The sequence below is a fragment of the Solea solea genome, chromosome 10, assembly GCF_958295425.1.
Source record: "Solea solea chromosome 10, fSolSol10.1, whole genome shotgun sequence".
NCBI lineage: Eukaryota > Metazoa > Chordata > Actinopteri > Pleuronectiformes > Soleidae > Solea > Solea solea.
This window is the reverse complement of record NC_081143.1, coordinates 27464869-27487412: the sequence shown is the minus strand read 5'-3', so window position 1 is coordinate 27487412 and position 22544 is coordinate 27464869. Positions and strand designations below refer to the sequence as shown.

Here is a 22544-nt window from a genome sequence, read left to right as displayed (position 1 = left end):
CTTCACACTGTCCTTCATAACAATCCAGTGCAGTGTTTTCTTACATTCTCTCTCTCTTTCATTGGCGATGGTTAACAGCGACAAGGCGACCTTCACCCGCATCGTTACATCTGCTCGTGGAAGATTCTGCGCAGTTTTCAATAAATGAAACAACTTTTGCAAATATTACTTCAAACAACTTGATTTTTTTTTTTTTTTTTGTACATTTTCATCACACAAAAGAACATTTGGTTGAAACTTGGCTTAAAATAAATAAAATGACTCGTTTAGCAACATTTGATTGTGATAAAGTGATTCTTCATTATAAAGAAAAATGATTAAGACTTAAGTTTATATATAAATTGGAGGAAAGAGCTTTAAGTGCAAAGTGTTTTTAGGAAATTGCAAAAAAGTGAGAACAAGTGTGTTTTCAAACAATAAAATACAATATTTTTGAATGATTAAATCCATATTTAACAGAGCAAGTACTAAATGAGAAATTGTTGTGTTTTTATGCGTCTAAATTCCACAATGATTGAACTTTGCTGCCTCAAATGCTTTAGATTAACACATCCTTGTCTGAACAGACGTGACAAATATGATCAAAATGTCACATAAAAAACATTATAAATCTAAGGAGAAGCTGAGGAAAATCAGCAAAAAAATATAGTTTTCTAAGGAAATTGCAACCGGGTGTTAACAGGGAAATTGTTGCATATTTGTCAAGAAAGAAATTTAAATGACAATTTTTTTATTTTATTTTTAAGTAGGAACTGAAGAAAATCAGCGAAAACATGCGCTGCACCTTTAATAACATTACATTATGAGCTTTACAAGAAAGACTTAGGTTGGGGAAACGTGAAATAAATACAAGCCACTGAAACTAAAGTAAGTTGTCTTCATTTAAATCACTTAAACAGCTTGTTTTGTGTGTGAAAGTATAGATTTTAAAATTCTGTCAACAAGTACAGGTTTATTCAGGTTTATTCAGGTTTAATTCAGGTTTAATTCAATATTCCAGGGTCAGACATGAGTGGCTTTTTTAATTTTTGCGACAAGTCGTTCAAATCAGGGCTAAAAAAAACTGCAGCTTTCACATCATTTCCAAAGCTATTTGGAAATGATGTGAAAGCTGCAGTTTGTTTATAATTCCACTGTTTTTAATGTAATGGTTAAATTCTATATTCTACACATTTGTGAGACATATAACGCTGCTTCCTCTATCGCCAATTGAAGTGGACAATATTTTACGTTAACATGAGTGGCTCTTTTTTTAATTGAATAATTCCTCGTCATGATTTAATGTTATCATCTGGACTTCGATATTGTTTACATTATCAAGTATCATGTGTTTGTTGGTGTGGAGGTTGTTTATTTCTGTCACCGTAAGAATATCATTTACTGTTCCATTGTTTCACGAGTGAATTCCGCTGCTTGGTAAACCTGCAGTTTGAAATATTAAATACACCATGTCCCCGCCCGCCCCTGCTCTGCTGCTGTATACACACAAGCGCTCCCGCAGTCAGGTCTGATAGTTTTGGCCTGTTTTCCTGTAAAGGAACCCAAGAAAACAACTAACGTTGTATTATCATTACAGCTTTATAACAATGTCGCGTGGCGTCAGCATGGACACACTCACACGCACGGTTACCCACGGTTACCCACGGTTACCCACGGTTACCCCGTCACCACACAGGTTTCTGAAGAGCTGCACAACACACACACACACACACACACACTCACACCGAGCACTTTGACTGTACTGCAAAATTAATGCAAGTGAAGGGCCCTTTGCCTGAACTCTGCAGTCAAACATGTGCCTACATGTGTGTGTGTGTGTGTGCACGCGTGTGTGCGTGTGTGTGTGTGTGTGTGTGTGGTCGTACAAAGTGCCCTCCACAGCCGAGTCATGTCTCTTAAACCTCCCCAGCCAGATGAAGGAAGACAGAACGCCTCACATCAATTATTGAACCACAGAGAGAAAGAAAAGAGAGAGAGAGGGTGTGTGTGTGTGTGTGTGTGTGTGATAGAGAGAGAGAGAGAGATGGAGGGAGGGGTCCAGGAAGAGATGGATTTGTGAGAAAGAGAAGACGGACGGATGGATAGAGAGGAAGCAGAGGAAGACAAATCTGTGTGCCACACACTGACGGAGTGGGACAGAGAGCGAGGTGTGACTCGTTCGCCCCGTGTTTAATTCATGCTTTAGTGGCAAAAAAGTGAGTGTTTAAATATTAACGTCATGTTTTCAGCTTGACCTCATCACTCGCACACACTCGGGGTAAAAGAGAGGCGGAGTCAAGCGGGTCTCTTTTTTATGTGTCGACAAACTGGTTCTCTCTCTCTCTCTCTGTCTCACACACACACACACACACAGACACACACACACTCCTTAACGTCAGGTGACAAAGTTTTGGAAAAAAACTAACAGTTTAGATTAGAAATTAAAATGCGATCTCGATAATTTGTCATGCCGCCGCTTATTAAAGACATTTAGGATGATATCGTGCACCCTTTCAAAATAAAAGTGTTTGTTTTGGTTCAAAATTAACTTAAAAAAAACTTTAAAAATAACTATTGTAATTAAGACAGTAGAGAAGCTTACAATATATAACATAATATATCATGTAAAGTTGAATTTAAAAATGTGATAATTAAAACCTAACTGTATTATTATTATTATTATTATTATTATAATAAAAATATTGTTCATTGTTTTCTTTATCATTTTAAAACAAGTGTAAAAGCGTAGGGCCGCAGGACATCGACTGGGGCCCTCGTGTGGCCCGTGGGCCGCGAGTTTGACACCACTGCCCGAACTTTAACCATCACAACTAAACGTCTAACCCTTACCCTTAACCTAAAGCCAAGTCTAACCGTAACCTTACAATAAAACCCCCCAAAAAAGTCTGTACGATTTATACCCATGGTTCTCAAACTGTGGTATGGGCACCACTAGTGGTACGCAAGCTTCCTCTGGTGGTCCTTTGAGAAAAAAACTGTTCTAAACCAGGGACTGTGATCAGGAGTGGAGCCGAGGAATTTTAAATGAAAACAAATAACTACTTACCATAAAAAGTTTGACAACCAAACAAAACTACAAATACAAGAACACGCACGTCTGCATTTAGAGAGTATAGTATTGAACTATATACAGAATATATATTACAAGGTTTTAATATGGAGCGGGCACAATGAACGCATGAGGCCTACATTGCAAGTAAAATAAAACGTGACCAAATTCTCAATGAATAAAATAAATAAAAAGTGCCTGTTTGTTTTTGAAGAGCAAACAGAGCTTTGAGCAGCTCCTCTCTCTCCTCCGGGTCCCACTGACAAGCCCCCTGCGAGGGGGGCGGGCGGGAGAAGGTGCGGCGAGTACACATGTCTGCGTTCCCGGGAAGCGGCGAGCGAGTTGACGCCAGAACACCAGGGGGCGGTAAAGAAGTCAGGCACCGAAATGAGGCACTGAAATTGTCGTTCTTATTTGGTCTTGTTACTACCGTTACTTCGGGAACTGGTGCCCTATTGGCGCCGTGCTTCGGTACCCGACCCTCGTGGTAACCGATTGCCGTATTAACTGGATTAGCTGCACCTGCCTTAACTTGATCCGTACCCAGACTGAGGTCCACCATTTGTTGATGCCCGGTCTAGACCCAGGATGCTTTAATTCCTCTTGGATTTTGCTCGCGTTAGCGTTGCCCTTTTCCCCCAAATCTTTTCCAAAAGTTACCCAATCTTGCAGGACAGGATCAGGTCAAACTGCCAACAGAGAGAACTGTAACATGTCCACTGTGTGTTTTATGTCTTTAATTGTTACATTGGTATGATCAGAGGTAACTTTAAACGCTTTTTTAAGATGAAGTTTGAAAGGGAACAGCTGTTTTCCACCTCCGATATACTGACGTAAGTGTCAAGCAAAAAAAAACAAGTTAGATGAAGGTAAACAACCAGAAAATGAAAAGAAATAGTATAAAGCTGAGGATTCTGTGTCTTCAGAGATGCTGTAAATTCATGCGGAGTGACCATCTGTTCGTGGCACCTCTCGCATCACGCCTTAACCTAGTTTTTGGGTGGGAACAGATTGTCATGTACTCCTCTTTAGTGACAGTGTCAAAGTGATGCGAGCAACAATGTGACCTGCTCCATAATCTGTTTAGCGAGTCCTCCGAACGTCCAGATGCTGAGATCGCCGCGTCGAGATGTCTTTTCCATATGTCCACGCGGAGAAGACGAGCCTCTCTCCGCCACGCGTCCCGTCTGTCGCGCCGTTTCCTTCCACGCTGATACTGACTGAGTTCTCTCGCTCTAATGATCTTCACTGGTGTGGCTGCTGAAGCCCAAACTGTACCTAATTTTTTGACACTGCTGTGAGAATCACATTGTGCTGTAATATTACAGATATTTTGTCCAGTTTAGAAACAAATATCATGATATAAAATACTGTAAATGCATTTTAAAACTGATAGGTCTACAATGGTGTGAGGGTTGGAATTGATTGTGATTTTGAACAGTGGAAATCTATACTTACAGCTTTTCTTTGTCTCTATATCACTCATAATGGACTGATTTTGACGTTAATTTCAAAATAATCAAAAGTTCAGTTTTTCGGCAGATTTTAACTCATTGCAAGAGTTATGGATCATTTTTATGACGCTCATACTCCTCCAGGCCCTGGTACAAAAACTATTTTCTTAGGTTTTTAATAATCATCCTTCCTCAAGAAATCAATGGACATTTTACTTACTGCAGATTTGAAGAATAGCTCACTGAAATTAACTCAACAACCGTCGTTTAGCGTCTTAAACTACGTGAAACAGTGTCTTACAGCGGTACGCCACCGTGAACATGTGTCCATCCTAGAGCTGAAGATCTTTGCCTGGAACCGGCAGAGGTTCAGAGGTCCAGAGGTTCCGGAGTCGAAACCCACTGAGGAAATGACTTATTTTATTTCTTTGTTCCAACCTCCAAGTGGCCGACGTGTAAATGACTCATTCTTGACTAAACACCAAAGAGCTGTGTGCGTGCGCACATTTGAATAATGCCGGGCTGTGAACGGGCTCGGGCGTAACTTTTAAGGTCAGATTACAGCTCAAGTCCATCCATCATCCACCTCTTTATCCTCACTGTTGTTCAAAACTCTCACTGCTGATGCTCCCATCTCCCTTCCCCTCTATTGTTTTCATGACGTGGAGCCATGACCACGTCCAGCCGGTCGGCATCCGTGTTTTTAATCCTCGCTCCGATGTTTTTCTCTGCTTGTTTTCCACCGGCTCGTCCACGACGAACGTCTAAAATAATGCTAACGCTGCCTTCGTCTACAGTTGTTAACATGTGTGTGTGTAGTCTGACAGACTGTTGAGTGTGTTAAAAAACCTACAATTACTCCATTTAACACAGGTTGAGTTGGACTCTTTGGACTTTTTTGTTTTGCTGCTTTCTATTTTTACTGTTTTTTTTTAATGGGATCTATCCATAAGCTTGAGTTGAGTTGAGTTGTGGTGCCGTAAAGAATTAGCCTTTCTCGCAAGATCTGGAATCATGGTCACTATTAAATCAGGGTAAAAAATCCTGCACAGTTCTGCGTTTGCTCGTGTTTTTCACATGGATATGAGACGGGTGATGTGAGGATTCGGAGACGCATGACCTTCCCAACCTCTTTTTCTCACACGTTCTGGAGCCCATATTGCCTGGTGTTTACCAGTCATGTTTGACAGATGGATCTCGCTGAGTCACTTTACACAGACTCTGTGTGTGTGTGTGTGTGTGTGCGCCTCGTCACACGTCAGCGTTCTCTCAGTCTGTCCTTGAATCGAATTTTCAGAAAGAAAAAAGAAACAATTTTCTTATATTCTTGAGAAAATGGTGAGAAAACGTACAGTAAAATCATTTATTGTCGCAGCCTGACTGGAATTATTTTGGTATCAGAGTGAAATAAACATAGGGAAAGAAATCAAGTAAGAAATCAAAAAACTGACGATAACTGAGAAGAAAATGTGGTGAAACGTGTGAAAAGTTGTCAAATTAAACTTCGGAGTAGAGATGTACTGTATGAAACTGTTATTTCACATAATTATATATCATTTAGCATTTTAAGATGGTGTCATTCTACGGAAGAGGATTAAAAATATTTGTTTTCTGACTTTATTCTCAGAATTCAGACTTTATTCTCAGAATTTAAACCCAGAATTCTGACTTTATTCTCCAAATTTAAACTCAGAATTCTGACTTTATTCTCAGAATTCAGACTTTATTCTCAGAATTCAGACTTATTCTCAGAATTTAAACTCAGAATTCTGACTTTATTCTCAGAATTTAAACTCAGAATTCTGACTTATTCTCAGAATTTAAACTCAGAATTCAGACTTTATTCTCAGAATTCTGACTTATTCTCAGAATTTAATCTCAGAATTCAGACCTTATTCTCAGAATGCTGACTTTATTCTCAGAATTTAAACTCAGAATTCTGACTTCAAAGTCAGAACTATAAAACTATAAATATTTTTTTCCTGTGTGGCCCTAATCCTTTTCCGTATCATTGGGTGTGTTCAATGATCTAAAACAAATGGTTTTGTTGGTTTGTAAAATGCACATAAACACATAAGTCGACATGACATATTACTTATGATGAATATTCCCAGTATCAGAGTGGTCTGCATGGACGCCACAGTTTTCAGCTATTTTCTAATTTAATACTGAACACAAATACTGGAAGACGTCTGTACACAGAAGAATAAATAACAGAGACAAAAATAGGGCAAAATTAAGGCCAGACTGTTTTTTTATGCTTTGTCAGCTTAAATATTGGGATATTTGAAAGTTAATACATCACAGTTATTCTTCTCTATATTTCTACTGTATATATATTTGGTTACTGTGGCTCAGAAACATGAATATTTGACTTTATCTTATTACTGCATGTTTTTAAACGGCACAGAGGCTGAAAGAGAACGCTGTTCTGTTTCCTGTGTACGTTCAGCAGAAAATGACTTGACTTTATGTGAAGTCAAAGTTCATTTACGGACAACCCACTCCATTTTATTCATGTTATTTTAAACTTATACACATCCAGCAAATGTTTAGTGACCAAAAACACATCTCCTGTGACCCATGTGTGTGCCGCGACCCAGTGTTTGATAATAATATGTTCTTTCTTTCTTTCTTTCTGTCCAAAATAATGATCAATCTGCATTTACAACCCATCAGCATCAAGAGGCAGTGGACGTGTCCCCACACACACACACACACACACACACACACACACGTTGACACAGACTCAGGCCAGTGATACATGATCTGTCTCTAATGTTCTTAATGTGAGTTTTGGAGATTAGATGATGGAAAATGACACACACACACACACACACACGCCAGTCAAAGCCTGTGTGTGTGTGTGTGTGTGTGTGTGTGTGAGCTCTTGACGTTGATGGTTTACAAATGCAGACGAATGATCGGCGAATGACAATTCCCGTAATAGTTAGCCCCCCAGCCCCACACACACACACACACACGCTATATATGTGTGTGTGTGTGTGTGTGTGTGCTATCCATCAGGAGAGAGTGGAAAGGGGGGAGTCCCGAGTGTCACATTTGTCTTGAATGGGAGGGAGAGAGAGAGAGAGAGAGAGAGGAAGAGGAAAGAGACGGCAACAGAGAAACAAAGAGATAAAGATTCTGCTGCTTTTCTTCTCTCTCTCTCTCTCTGTCTCTCTCTGTCTCTCTCTGCCTCTCTCTCTCGCGCGCTCTCTCTCTCCCTCCCTTTGTGTGTTTTCTATCTCTTCTGGCATCATCACATGCGCTCCATCACCATTTATTGTTCAGACAAACTAAACACAATGGATCCTGTATTGTGAGGCCAGAGCCATTTAAAGTACAAACAACACACAGTGTGTGTGTGTGTAAATGTGAGTTATTCATTTCCTGTTTTCCTTTCTTTTTTTAAAACTCTATACAGAAACTGGTGATCGAAGAAGCTTCTGTATGTTTTCCAAAAGAGAACAATGTTTTTTAAAAAAACAAAACACAATGGCTTATTATCATGGGTTTCATATTTTCATAATAATTACTATAGAAAGTACTTTGCTTCAGTGTAACGCGTTAGTTTTACGATAATCTGCCTTTTTCTCTGTATTCAAAGAGACATTCCTATTTACAAATAATGTATATAAGTGCACGATTATTGAGGTAAATAATGGAGAGTAAGTATTTCTGTTTTCTCAACCATCAATATTTCAGCATTTCCTTCAACTACATTATAATTAAAGTACTCACAGACTAATTAAGTTATTCAATTAGAATATGAATTTGAAAATGGGAAAATGTGCAATTAGGAATTACGGTTACTTTAAGTTATTACGGTAATTACTGAGAAGCTGACGTCACAAACGTGTGGCGCGCCGGTGAATCTCGTCCGTGATTGGACGCTCGGTGCTAGCAGAGGTCCCGAGGCTAGAGGCTACCGTAATGCCGAGTATATGCGCGCAACAGTCTATTTCTCTGCCTTGAGGTAGTGTCCGAATGTTCTAGATATCCAACATATCGTGGAGTTACGGTAATGAGACGTACGCATGCCATATCCTGTCGGCAACGAGAAGATACGAGTAACGTCACTCCCAGTTTCCGACCTCCAAGTTCTAATGTAAAATGAACCTCAACATTTGACTTCATGTCCGTGACCATGTGTGTTATTCACACACACACACACACACACACACACACACACACCCGCTCAGACTGGGAAAGCAATAACAATCAAATTCCTCCCTCCCCATAGATGTCCCTGAACCCGCCCACCTCCTCCCCCCCTCCTCACCCTCCATCCCTCCTCTCATCTCTGTCCATCTAATTTTATGAGTGTCTGGGGAGTTTGTCTGTGTTCTGCCTGTGTGTGTGTGTGTGTGTGTGTGTGTGTGTGTGTGTGTGTGTGTGTAACTCTAGCAGAAAATGGCTGCCTGTCACATTAGCGGTTAGATGGGCTAAAAAATCACTTGTGTAATCACATTTACGAGTCAGGCTCAGTCATGTTAACCTCTTTATTTAGAGGTACAGATGGATTTTAGGATGGCTGCAGTGACGGAGGGATGGGAAGAGGAGGCGGGGCGGGGGGGCGGAGTCCAACCACGGATCCTGTACTACACACATGATTCATTTTACTTTGTATCAGCATGTTCTCCTCCCTGACCCAACGCCATTCTCTTTGTTATTCTCTTGTTTCCTTGTAAAGTGAAGAAGTTAAAGTGGAAACTGGTGTCGGAGCTCCCCCTACAGTGTCGGAGTTCATATTTTAACGATACTAACGTAAACCTCCATCCATCCATCTATCGTCTACCTCTTTATCCTCACTCCTCCCTTCCCATGTCCATGTCCATGTCGGTCAGCATCCGTTTACAGCCAAAATAAAGTACTAGTCAAAGTGTCAAAGTTCTCCGGTTGCAGAACAACAGATTTCTCTGCGTCTTTTTCACCGACTCTGCCGCGATGAACGTCTAAACTCACGCATAATGATGTTATAGCCGTCTAAAAAGTGCGGGATTAGCGTTGCAGTTTCAAGGCTCCGAAGTTTCACTGGTGGACACGTAACAAAGAAATGAATGAAGATATTTCTCGACACAATGTATCTAAAATACTACCTCTGTTCTAGTAACACAAAGCTAAATGCAAATCGGTGAAGTATTCCTTTAAATTACTGTCGGATAATAAAACTCCATAGATCTGCTTTAAGTTTGAAGAATGCATTGAGGTCGGCTCAGTCCAGAACCAGGTTCTCACGCAGGACTGATGCACGCAGCCGTCTGTCTGTGACCTTCACTTATTTCATTAGAGCCTGGAGTGATGCTGCATTTCCACTCACAATTCTGATGTTTTCACTCACAGGGAACGTGAATAAAGGCTCAATAATGGTTAGTAATTGCTTAATAATAGGTGTGTAATGCTCATTCTATGCTATAGGTACCATACATAGACTTTACAACAGTAAGTGGTTAAGTAAGGATTACTTAAATGAAGTGTCACTTCACTTCATCGACACAGAAACACTTAATGAAGGTTAAATCTGTGAAGTGAACAGTTATCACTGACATGAATAACTTCATTAACCTGCTAGTTATTAGATGAATGAACTGAGTAGGTCATTTACTTTTATTTTAAAGTGTAAAGTGAGATTTAGTTTCATATAAAATCAGACTTATTTGTCACTGCGTTGATCGTCTGAAGCGAATCTATCCATGAATATCCATCACGAGTCGATAACCTCGTCAGATCTCATTGTGTTTTATCATTTTATCACGTTATCATTTAGATAAATGGTGAATGGAGAGAGAGAGAGAGAGAGAGAGGGAGGGAGGGAGGCAGTCCACGTCTCAGAGGTGCACAATGTGTGTGTCTTACTGTCTGTAACTGTCCAGTGAATTCAGCCTTCAGCGTCTGTCAGGACTGAATATGTAATCAGCAAAGGAACCACAATCACTGGGGATCGTGATGCTGCTGCTGCTGATGCTGCTGCTGATGCTGCTGCTGATGCTGCTGCTGATGCTGCTGCTGATGCTGCTGCTGATGCTGCTGCTGATGCTGCTGCTGCTTCCATGTCCCTGTCCCTGTCACTCTCTCTGTGTGTCTCACACACACACACACACTGTTGTCAGTCTCTCCTGGGTTGGGGCAGGGACACTTTCTCTGCCCTCGTGTTGTATTCACAGTAGACAGTAGAGTTTCCACTTGTTTTTCCTCCCTCTCTCTCTCTCTCCCTCTCTCCCTCTCTCCCTCTCTCTCGTTCCAGTTTATATTTCATTTATTTTGCACAATAAGTAGATCCAGTGCAAGGACGGGCAGAGAGTCAAGTGGAGTTATTTGCTGATTTCTCTGAGCTGTGCAGCAGATGATGATAATAAAGCTCAGGCTGCGTTAATTACAAAACTATTATGTCACACACAGCAAAAAAATATATAGAATTATAACACGTTTTTGCTTCATAATACACTGTAAACATTCACTGTGACAGTGAGAGTTCTGTTATATTTGACACTCCTGATCGTTTTTATACCAGACGGGAACCGGTTTGCTCCTAAAACACCAGTAATAAATCATTTTAAATACTTTTTTTCTTTTTAAAACACTAATACAGTTTAAAACAAAAAAGACCTTGAGGCATTTCGAGTCTGCTTCTGCAAAATGACGAGAGAGGGAAAATCAATCTGCCAGATGGAAGCATTTAAAATGAGTTTGCTGGACATTGTCGGTGTTTTTCCTAAATCGGCCATAAAATGAAGCCAAAAATGTCAAAACACTTTTCATAAAAGCAAAATGAACACAATAAAAACCCCTTTAACATGGACCTGAAAAACAAACGCAGTTCATTTTGTGGCGTTTGTGGTCGAGGACGAGGTTTGTCTGAGTCGCAGTGGCCATGTTAAAGCTACAGTGCGTCACTTTTGCGGCTCATCGTCATCGTCGTCGTTATTTTTGCCTCAGTTTTGTCTTTGTTTTTTAATTTAATTATTTTTATTTTGTGACCAGAAACCACCGAAGGTTATTCGTTTTTTTTTTTTTGCCACACCCTTTATCAGAAAAACAGGATTTTTTTCGAGCAGTGGAATTAACTTCTGAAAACTTTTCTTTGCAGTTAAATAAGTAAGAATGTTAAATATTGAGATTTGAGACATTTCCCAAGTTGAGGATTGTTAAGTCTTTTTAAGTGATCTACACTTCGATGCTGTTCGGCTTGATTCTTCTTCCTGTGACGCATGCTTGTGTTGGAACCAGCAGTTTACTGAAAAAATACTGGGTCGTAATGCTGGTGTAAATGAGCCATTATGTAACCGATGTTGAGTTGTAGTGACTTTATTTGGTGGATTTATTTGGAGGAAGGCGTCCATGTTAACACACAGAGGTTGAGACGACGTGAAAGGAACACGGACACAGACGAGCACTCGCAGGGATTCAAACAGATGCAGTGGCGATGCAGTTTAACCTCTGTGGCCTTGCTCGCAGCCCTGGGCTAATAGCAGTCCTGGACTCTTGCTTTGGCTTACACAGAGTTCCACATCATTTGAAAGGCTCTGACATTGATCTTAGCCCACGGCCAGTCAAGTCCTGCTCTGAGGACACACGCTGCAGCTCACTCCTAAAAAAAAAAAAAAAAAGAAAAGTCTGACAGGGAAGATTTGTCCAAGTTGCCGCAGTGTGAGAAAACAGTCAAAATAAGCCTGAAGGAGAAATCATGGTCCTCACTTACTCTGTTGGTTTAAATAAAGAAATGACTCGGCGGCTGCCATCCCGGAGGTTTCAGTCGAGCACAGTGGCAGCTTGACTGCCTGGTTGCTAGGAGAATTCTGATGAATGTTGCAATCTGCAATTTTTCTTGGCTTGATTTGTGCTTGTGTGCAGCGTCCCACAGCACACGCGCACTGTGGCCGCAGATCAAGATAAATACCCGGTCTCCACAGACCTACGCTGCACTGTATTATAGTGGAGTTATTGACAAGTATTGATAATAAATTTCAATCTATAATAATAAATAAATAATAATACATTCATAATTTATTATTAATAAATAATACAAAATAAATAAATACAAAATAAATAAATAAACAATAAATAAATAAATAAATAAATAATAATATGTTTTAATCTACGTTACTATGATTAAAAACATCGCATGTCTTTCCACATTGTTTCGTTTAAACGTTGTTGATCACAGAAGTTTGAATCTTTAAGTGAGGGTGCGCTTCATTTGCTTACCCAGCCGTCCAAGTCATTGATGGGAATCATATTAAAGCCACAGTTTCATATTTTTTGACCATAAATCAGGTTTGTTGTTTTTAACCTTCATGTCATTGTCTGGGGCTGCGTAACTTTGCACTCACCTCGTTAAAAAAAACACGATTTATCGAGGTTATCGAGAAACAACACATCTACGGTGGCCCTGAAGGTCAAATCACCACCGCAAATAGGAAACTAAACTAAGCACAACTGCAAATCACAAACCTTTTTTACTACTTTCTATTTCTGTTGTGCTTTTGTTTTGTGTTTTCCTGTTTTTTTCACTTCAGGGCCACCGTACAAATGTGTTGTGTTTTTCCGAACTAATAAGAAAATGTTTGCTTTAACGAAACCGGGCTCTTTAGAAGAAATAAGTGTCTTGTTTTAAAAAAAACAGACAAAAACTAAAACTGTATTTTGTGTTTATTGTCACTGATCAGTGAAAAAAATCAAAAATGCAGTTTATTTCCTTTATTTGTTGTTGTCAGACGTTTAATTTGAACATTTCTCAACCACCTTCAACCCTTTAGTTCTTTTTTTCCCCCCTGCCCTCTTCTTTAATTCATCTCTGTTTGCTTTGCCCCACTTTCACCGAGTCATGAGGTGCTATGTTCAGATACTCACTCTTCCATTAGCAGCTTTTGGCAGTGACAACCTTTTAACCTCCATCACTCCATAACACAGGTAGACCTCTGCCTCCCTCTCTCTCTCTCTCCTGTCCCTCTTTGTCTCTCCATATTTCACAGTTTCCATTTGGAGACACTCAGGAACAACTGCGGTGCACTTTGTTTGGCCTCACTTTATGGAAAAAGGAATGTGGAATTCAAAAGTTCAAGTTTGGGGCGGAGCTGGCGGTGCTGGCTTGTGTGACCTCGGGGTGTAAATTATGAAGAAGCACTATGCTCTGTGGATTATTTTTAAAACATGCAGATCTGTGACGCCGAGAGCCACGCACTTTAGAAGGACGACGCGTCATCTCCTCCTCCACAAATGGATCAGTTGTTTTGTCGTTTTAAATATTTGCCTGCTGTTACGAGGCAGCGCGCGCGACGGTGGAGAGTGTGGCATAATCAGAGGAGAACAGGCAACACAACCAAAAGAGGATTCTTCAAATAGAAAGATCCTATTTCAAACTGGAAAAAAAAATAAAAAATCAATGCAACATGAAAACGGTCTTAAATGACCACAAACCCAACATGTAGTGTTTCAAATCATACTAAGAACCTGGTGTGAAGAAAACATCGACTCTAATCTTTTTAAAATTTCAAAATTATGAGATAACAAGTCGAAATTATAGATAAAAAGGTCGATATTGAGATAAAAAGTCATAATTATGAAATAACAAGTCATAATTTTGAGACAAAGACTTGAAATTATGAGATAAAAGTAATAATTTTGAGATAAAACCTCATAATTACGAGATAAAAATCATAATTACGAGATAAAAAAATCATAATTATGAGCAAAACATCGCAATTGTAAAATAAAGTCTAAATTATGTGATAAAAAGTTGAAATTATGAGATGAGGAAATGGGCTTTCATACTTTTCAGTGGGTAGAAAATCATTGTCCCGTCCACAAAAAAAAAAAAAAAAACCTTCCACACACTTGGTCAGTGACAGTCGGGAAACCTCACAGCCTACTTTGCATATCCTCTAGAATCAAATCCACAGGCTGGAGACGACTCAGGCCAGCGGCCGTAACATTTATCATACTTTTCTTGTAAGACCATTTTTTATATCAGCCACTATAGGAAAACAATGTGAACATTTTTACATAAAGTCAGCTCAAACTTTACTTACGGCCATAGGATGGTAATGATATGGAAATATCATCTAGATCAGTGAGTCAGCAACTGGCGGCCGCCAGCATGAATATCCAGCTCAGGAGATTCATTTATAAAAGTACTTTTTGTTTGCTTATCTTCACAAAAAAGACAAACGTGGGCAACATGAACTGTTTTTTATTCTTAAAAAAAAGATTTACTGAGTCAAAGACCAATTTTTAGACACATTTATACATTTATTTATCTAAATTTGCTGTTTTTGTATAATATGGAATAGTGTGGTAATTAGGAGTCAAATCTCACACTATTACAATTAATATACAAAGTAATATCAATGTATATAACACCATTATTAATGGTAATTATTAATGTTGGCTGATGGATAAAATGACTTTAAAATTCAATGTATCACAGCATTTGTAGCTATTTAATGCTATTTAATCGCCTGCAAAATAACAAATGTGGCATCGCTCACTTAAGTGAGGGTTTGACAGATGGAAATGTGAAATACACCGTAAACCTCACAGGATTAGAATCTAAACAGTGTGACAAATGTTTAATGGTGACCAGAGCTGTGATGTTAACTAAACTCAGCCTTTTTCTGCTGGAGACACTTCATAAATCACAGATTGTTTCCTCAGCACACAACACTCTCATGTCATACTCACCCGTTCTCTCCTCTCTTATCCCACCGCTCTGTCAGACGCGGGTGTCGATGACGGATGGAGACAAACGGAGGTCAGAGCGGCGCGGGGTGGACGACGCGTCTCTTCGTCCTCTGGGTTCTTGCTTTTATGCTGCGAAACCACAAAGTGTTGGTGGTTTCCTAACGGCGATAGAGGAGAAGTCAAGAAGTTGTTGTTTTTTGTGCTTAAAGAAAATAGACTCATACTGTTGTTGCTGTTGGATGAACTGTTGATGAATTATCCTCCCACTACATCAAATCAGTGTGACTTTTACTGGTGACCCCGAAACAGAACAAAACTCTGCATGTCTGGTTGGTTTTTTGCCCTTTTTCCCAATGGAGCTCCCCCTTGTGTTTACCTCTTTGTTCTCACTGTTGTAAAAACAGACAGTCGTTTGCTCCTCCTCGCTTCCTCCCACGTTTTTTCTCTACTTCTTATTTTGCCGACTCTGCCAGGATGAACTCTAAATTAACACTAACACTAACACTAACCTTTATCTTATCGCCAGTATAAGTATAAATCCTGCATAGTTCTGCTCCAGTTTTTAGCTACACACACACGTCTATCACACCTATCTTCTGTCACATCGCCTTCCAGACTTCAGCTAGGAAACTTGGAGCTGCACGGTGCAAGGAACAGCAGCAGGATTTAGCAGACTGTTCCATTTTTTTAACGTAGGATATTTGTGTTCGACTAAATGTCCGCATTTCTTGTTTGCAGTGTTGTCTGTGTTCGTAGAAATTTGTCAATGTGTGTCCAGCCCAGAAATGTCTCCACAGACACAAAAACAAAACATGGCTATACCGAGAGGGGGGGGAAGTCACAGAGAGAGACAGTCTTGTCTTATATTTGAAAGTGGTTTGAGTGTAACAAACATTTATTTGTACTCAAAATACCCACAACCCAAATGATATCTTTGAGAGTTAAGTTCTGAGTTCAGGGGGCGAGCTCAGAAATTCCAAGTTCTGACTATAAATGGAATGCACCATTAATGTTCTGGTGCCTGTCTCGGCCAGGACCCTCAAGTAAAAGAGATTTTGAACACTAAAGAGTCTTAATTAAGGCTCTTACTCAGTATTCTGTGTCTCCTCTTTTCCATTCCCAGGTCCTCGGATGAAATAACTCAGGCAGTCACGACTCAAGCATCGCGTGAGAAGGCAGTTTTCTGGTAAGTTCTCTAAAGGATTTAAACGCAACCGTCCACATGGCAGCAGCAGTTCACGTTGTACATGGGAAACGTAATGATATTCTGTGAAAGTCTGGGTCCCGGTGAAAGTCTGTATTGCTTCATTTGGGCTCCCAGAGGTGATAAAGTTTAAGAAAGTAAAAAAAAAAAAAACGTTAAAAAGTTTCCTTGAAGAGGAAGAAAAGGAGCAGTGGTCTGTCTGATATGGTCTGCTGCCCTCTCTACATTCCTGTCTTCACAAACACGGAACTCTGTGGTTTTCCAGCCTATGTATCCTCAGTGGTGCACACACACACACACACACACACACAAGCGTGCACACACTGTGACTGAGAGTAGCTGGTCTTTAGGGGCGGCTCTGTACCCAAGGCTCATTTTAATATATGTAAAAGCTATGGCTCACTGGAGAGCCTGTAGAATGGACTGATCGGCCTCAGGGATGTGTCAGAAACCTTGGTGTGTGTGTGTGTGTGTGTTAGTTCAGGGAGACAGTGACCAAGGTTTGGACACACGTCAGTGGTCACTGCACACTGCAGTCTCTCTCACACTCACACACACACACACAGCAGTGGGCCCTGAGGTCAGTCACATTTACATATGTCTGTCCACGACGCCTTAGCCCTGCAGTCCAGTTCCACTCAGAGCTGGAAACTCCTCAGTCAGTCAGTCAGTCTCCAATTTCCTGATGTGTGTTGCTCAGTGGAGCCGAACATGAGCCACTGTATGTCTTAACAAGCAGGGGCTGACGTGTAGACACTGATGACAGGATCCGATTTCCCGTCATTGTGATGTAAACACACGGGCTACATCCTTCACATGATCAACTGTGTCACTCAGCGATGTCTTAATACTACTCTGATATTGAAAGTGATGAACTTCCACCGATACTGATATCAGTCCGACAGTCTTTAACCGCTTTTACACCAACTTTGCTGTTAATGACACATTTGTACTGATGCATTTATGAAAAGATAATGCTCCATTCCTCACACATAATGGTGGTGGCACGGAAATCTCTTTACAGCATGTCGGCTGTTTTGGGGATAGTATGTTTCGTGGTCAGAGATATTATGTTCTGATTTACCTCCTTTTGCTTTATCAATTTCCGATTCATTGATTTTGACCGACATAATAGACTTATACTGAGTATCACATCAGCTCATTTGATGGCAAATGGACAAGACTGTTGTTGAAAACTCTTCATTTCTGTCTGTGGAAGAGTTAATCAGCTAAAAATGTGTTTGTCTTCTCTAATATTATAGGGAGTGTATGTGTAAAATAGTTAGTAAGAAGTTTATTTATGAGCTGGACTTGAGGGTGTACCTTTAAAAAAACAAAAAAACACTCAGCACAAGTGGGTTGAGTTTTATTTAAGCAGTATTCAACAAAAATATTATCAATTAATTTGGTGACATTTTAAATCTTTAAACCTTTTATGAACTCTTTCAAATGGGACATTTTTTGTCCTCAAGGTTCTGAGTGGTAGTGTCAGGAACAGAAGTTGAAATTTAAAAATACCACTAAAAAGTAGCAACCCTTAGGAAACACCTTATATGCATTAATGCTGCTCAAATGATATTCAATTTATTATGTTATTTTATTATGAAGTTGTAAAAGAAGGGAGGAGAAAGCGGATAACCTTCCGGTCTCTTGCGGTAGGCGTAGTACTGTATTGTTTGGTCCCTGTTGTAAAGATTCAGCACTTAGTCACTGGTAAGGACACGGATACTTGTCCTCCTGTGAGCCTGTGTTGTTTTGAGTCATAACAAGCCTCAAGCTCGTGGGAAAGAGCCACAAATGCATGTTCACTCAACGGGAATGCCTTTCATGCAGAGTTGCTTATCATGGAACAACACCAGCTCGTAAGGGGAGCCACGCGTGAATGAAGAGTTGATTGTAGACGTAAACTTATATTTTTCAACATTTTATTGCTTCAATGAAACAAGTAAAAAAATAAATGCCAGCAGCCTGTAAATTGATTCAGCATTTTCCAATGGAAGCTGCATCACAGCGGCCGAAAAGAACACCGTAAAGTTGTTTATTTGCGGCTAGATGTTGCCATATCCTCTCTACACATCGGAAACCTGATGACAAGTTTATGTCAAAACATTGGCATGTACTTTCCGCTGCTCTGCCAGTACAGGGCCGGTTTGAGATGATGACAGGAGACACTGAAATGTGCCTAAGTGTATTTTAAAGTAAAGAGGAAAACAGGATTTGATATTGATAATGGACGGAGAATATTGATACAGCCACTTATCCACAATCACTTTGTTGTTAGGGGCATGAGATAATTGCCTTAATGCTCTCAATCTGTACCAATCAGTTTAAACCACAACGTCTGATGTAAGCACAACTTTAAATTGACGGAATGAACAGCACGAGCATTTATTTGTGAGGAACCGTACACTTTACGGGAGGGTTGACAAATAAATTAGCAGGGGTTTTATTTCCAGCCTTTTTATTGAGGATTTATACATGCGCTACATCTCTAAATCACAGGAGGGAGCACCTTCCTTTTCCAACACGGTCATAATTATCAATGGTTTGGCAGCTCGGCCACAATAAATGGATGCTTGGTCCATTAAAGAGACACAGCTAAGGAAGAGCTTCCAGCTAAAGTTAGCCGACCTATTTCCTGTGAGGTAAACTCGCTTGAGGATGGACATGAGCTGACCCTGCTTTGGTATTCAAAAGTTAAAAAAAAAAGAGACTACAGCTTAAGTTAGCCAGACTACTTCCAGTGAGGTGTGTGTGAACCGACCCCCAACATGAATATAAAACACAGCAGCCCAGTTTAAGTCCGCTAATCTGTCACCTGTGAGGTATGCTAGCATGAGGATGGACGTGAGCTGACCCTGCTTTGGTATTCAAAAGTTTAAAAAAAAGAGACTACAGCTTAAGTTAGCCAGACTACTTTCAGTGAGGTGTGTGTGAACTGACCCCCAACATGAATATAAAACACAGCAGCCCAGTTTAAGGCCGGCTAATCTGTCACCTCTGAGGTATGCTAGCATGAGGATGGACGTGAGCTGACCCTGCTTTGGTATTCAAAAGTTAAAAAAAAAAGAGACTACAGCTTAAGTTAGCCAGACTACTTCCAGTGAGGTGTGTGTGAACCGACCCCCAACATGAATATAAAACACAGCAGCCCAGTTTAAGTCCGCTAATCTGTCACCTGTGAGGTATGCTAGCATGAGGATGGACGTGAGCTGACCCTGCTTTGGTATTCAAAAGTTTAAAAAAAAGAGACTACAGCTTAAGTTAGCCAGACTACTTTCAGTGAGGTGTGTGTGAACTGACCCCCAACATGAATATAAAACACAGCAGCCCAGTTTAAGGCCGGCTAATCTGTCACCTCTGAGGTATGCTAGCATGAGGATGGACGTGAGCTGACCCGGCTTTGTTATTAAAAAGTTAAATAAAAGAGACTACAGCTTAAGTTAGCCAGACTACTTTCAGTGAGGTGTGTGTGAACCGACACCCAACATGAATATAAAACACAGCAGCCCACCTTAAATCCGCTAATCTGTCACCTGTAAAGTATGCTAGCATGAGGATGGACGTGAGCTGACCCGGCTTTGTTATTAAAAAGTTAAATAAAAGAGACTACAGCTTAAGTTAGCCAGACTACTTTCAGTGAGGTGTGTGAACTGACACCCAACATGAATATAAAACACAGCAGCCCAGTTTAAGTCCGCTAATCTGTCACCTGTGAGGTATGCTAGCATGAGGATGGACGTGAGCTGACCCTGCTTTGGTATTCAAAAGTTAAAAAAAAAAAGACTACAGCTTAAGTTAGCCAGACTACTTTCAGTGAGGTGTGTGTGAACCGACCCCCGACATGAATATAAAACACAGCAGCCCAGCTTAAGTCCGCTAATCTGTCACCTGTGAGGTATGCTAGCATGAGGATGGACGTGAGCTGACCCGGCTTTGTTATTAAAAAGTTAAATAAAAGAGAGTACAGCCTAAATTAGGTAAAATGGCATCAGCATGGACATGAAACAATGCCTTTTGTTCATGAAATACAGAAGTTGAAGTTAAAGAATACACTGCAGCTAAATTTAGCCAAAAGAGGTCAGCTAGCATGAGCTAAACTGACCCCTTTATTTGTTAAAAAGCAAACGCCAGCTTAAGTTAGCCTGACTACTATCAGTGAGGTAAGATAGCAACTACCACTAACTACCACCTGTAACATGCAAATGCATTTTTATTTGCAAAATTAAAGACACATTTTAAAAACTAGTGCTTTGTTTAAACGGCCGCCCTCATCGGATATTTTAATCTTATCCAGTTTGTATGTAGTTTGATTTTCTTGGCAGTTTGAACAGCAATAAAAAAACAAAAAAAAAACATGATCTGATTCAAACCACATATGGAGGTAGTTTGGGGATTTTTAAAGAAGATCTTTTTCAATCTGAGCATCTCGATCTCTCGGACAACAATTGTCCATTCATTTAAACACAATTCAGTGGGAACACTATATATGTGTGTATATATCTATCTATCTATATATATTAAGACATATACATATATATATATATACATACATTCTTATAGTTTGTAATTTTGTAATTTCCAAAAAAAATTGATGTTACAACATTCGTTACCTTTGTACACTGGAGCGCTGTGACGAAAGAATTTCCCGCAAGGGATTAATAAAGTATTTTCTATTCTATTCTATTCTATTCTACATACTGCTGAGCATGAAAAGTAAAAAAAAAAAGGATAGTCATGTGAAGAAGAAGAAGACATGGTGAGGTTTATTTTCCTTAAACACGGTGACAGCGGGTGTTATTAAACTGTTAAGGATTCTCTCTCCTCCTTAGTTATTACCCAGTCATGGAAGCAGCAGATAAATAACTGCCGGGGTGTAAAATTATGACCTGTCAATTGAGCGTTAACGTTGGCAGACGTGAGAGACACAAGCGACGCTAACAACCGACCGAGAAATGGAGAGAAACAAGAAAACAAAGCCGGGGGGAAAAAATAGCAGCAAAAATCAAGAGGCACTTATGGAATCGTGCGCTGACAGCGTCGCGCGGCTGTTTGGAAATGAAGCTTTGCAACATTATGCATGTACACCCTGATAGAAAGGAAGGGATGCACGCGAGAGACGGCCCCTCACGCATGTTTGACCACATACATGTGAGCATTGGCTGCTTCCTTTATGCATGCACACTTATCACTTATATATTCCCTGCCTATAAAGCACCTTTTAATCAAACATCTCTCTTACAGCTCTATATAGAGTGTCATTCAAATGTCAGACGTTGTAGAAAAAACAAAAATAAACCAACAACCGTGCTCTGTCTCTACAGTATCTTAGCCAGCGTCGCTCCACCTCCCTGGGAACTTTCTAAGAAGCCCCGTGTAATGCAGCACTGGGGTCAGCCAGAGGTTAAAACACTCATAAATGTTTTACCTGCCCAACCAGGGCAAGAAAAAAAAGAAAGCACTATACTTGTCTGGTGCACTGTGTTCACAAGAGGCAGTGGGGGAGAAAAACATGGAAGGCTCGTCACATCACACATTTACACTCGCAGTCCCACGCTCTACAGAGATAACACCAACAAAAGTTAGAAATATAACAGATTTAAGCAAATAATAATAAGAAGAAGAATATTAAAGGGAAATAATTTACTATTTAGTGAATGGCATGAAAATCTGATATTTAATGGTGGATATTTAGTTAATAAATAATGGTTTCTTTGTTTTTTTTTTTTAAATTGGGGAGGTGAGATTATTCATGCGTTCACTCAACAGAAGGTTGATTCACTGTGTGACCGTTACATTTCACTGTCAGTCAAAAACACTTCCTGTGTGGTCAACAAGATTAAACTGATGTTTAATCTTATTTTTATGTTGTATTCTCTATGTTTGTGTTAGTTATATTGTATTTCATTTGTATTTATTTATTTATTTATTTATCTTTCACCTTAGATTCCGTTGTAGCTGAAGCGTCTATTGTTCCTGTGCAAGGACAATGAAGGATTTCTTTCCTTTCCTTTTTTATCTTTCCTGAATCATATTGTCGCTCATGTATCTCGACAGAGTCGTCGTCTCACACAGTCTCTGCACACAGCTGATTAAACTGAACAAACTCTATAATATTTATAAAAACAAAATAACCTGAAATGGCAGCTTCTTC

At 39.9% G+C, this 22544-nt stretch overlaps 1 protein-coding gene across 2 annotated transcripts in view; it reads left to right on the top strand.

The window, feature by feature from the left end:
* LOC131467035 (teneurin-3) overlaps positions 1 to 22544 on the top strand; it is a 566025-nt gene that overhangs the window by 230570 nt on the left and 312911 nt on the right. For both annotated transcript variants that reach the window (XM_058640717.1, XM_058640715.1), the window contains exon 7: positions 16310 to 16372. The gene's annotated coding sequence lies outside the window, so the exon portion shown is untranslated. The remainder of the gene's footprint in view (positions 1 to 16309; positions 16373 to 22544) is intronic.